The sequence below is a fragment of the Dipodomys ordii genome, unplaced genomic scaffold, assembly GCF_000151885.1.
Source record: "Dipodomys ordii isolate 6190 unplaced genomic scaffold, Dord_2.0 Scaffold85, whole genome shotgun sequence".
In the NCBI taxonomy this organism is placed as follows: Eukaryota; Metazoa; Chordata; class Mammalia; order Rodentia; family Heteromyidae; genus Dipodomys; species Dipodomys ordii.
In genome coordinates, this window is record NW_012267301.1 from 3,515,519 (window position 1) to 3,516,299 (window position 781).

Sequence of the window (781 nt, forward strand, 5' to 3'; positions counted from 1 at the left end):
AGTGGTAGAGCGCTCGCCTTGAGCTGAAGAGCTGAGGGACAGCACCCAAGCCCAGAGTTCAAGCCCCACGACTGACAAAAAAAAAAAAAAAGAGTCTCACAGACTTTCCTGCCCTGGCTGGTGTTAAACTGTGAGCCTCAGATCTCAGCCTCCTGAGTAGCTAGGATTACAGTCATGAGTTAGTGGTGCCCAACATGGAACTTTTTTTTAATCTTCTTTTTCTTTCTTTCCCTCTTCCTTCCTTCCTTCCTATTTCAAAATTTTATTTATTTATTTAGTTAGTTCGTTAGTTAATTATTTTGTGCCAGTACAGGAGCTTGAACTCAGGGCCTGGGTGCTCTTTCTTAGCTTTTTCACTCAAGCCTGGCATAGAATGCCAGGTGTAGAACACTTGAGCCACACCTCCACGTCTAGCTCTTTTGGTAGTTAATTGGAGATAAGTCTCTCAAGGCCAGTGGCTCACACCTGTAATCCTGGCTACTCAGGAAGCAGAGATCTGAGGATCATAGTTTGAAGCCAGCCCAAGCAGGAAAGTCTATGAGATTTTTTATCTCTAATTGACCACTAGAGAACAGAAGTGGCACTGTGGCTGTAAGTGGCAGTGCTAGCCTTGAGTAAAAGAGCTCGCCCTATGACAAAAAGAAAAAAGGAAAGAAAGAAAGAAAAGAGAAAGTCTCACAAACTTTCTGGTCAAAGCTGGCTTTGAAATGTGTTCCTCAGATCTTAGCCTTTTGTGTTAGCTGGGATCACAGGAGTGAGCCACCTGCACCCAGCTTTTTTG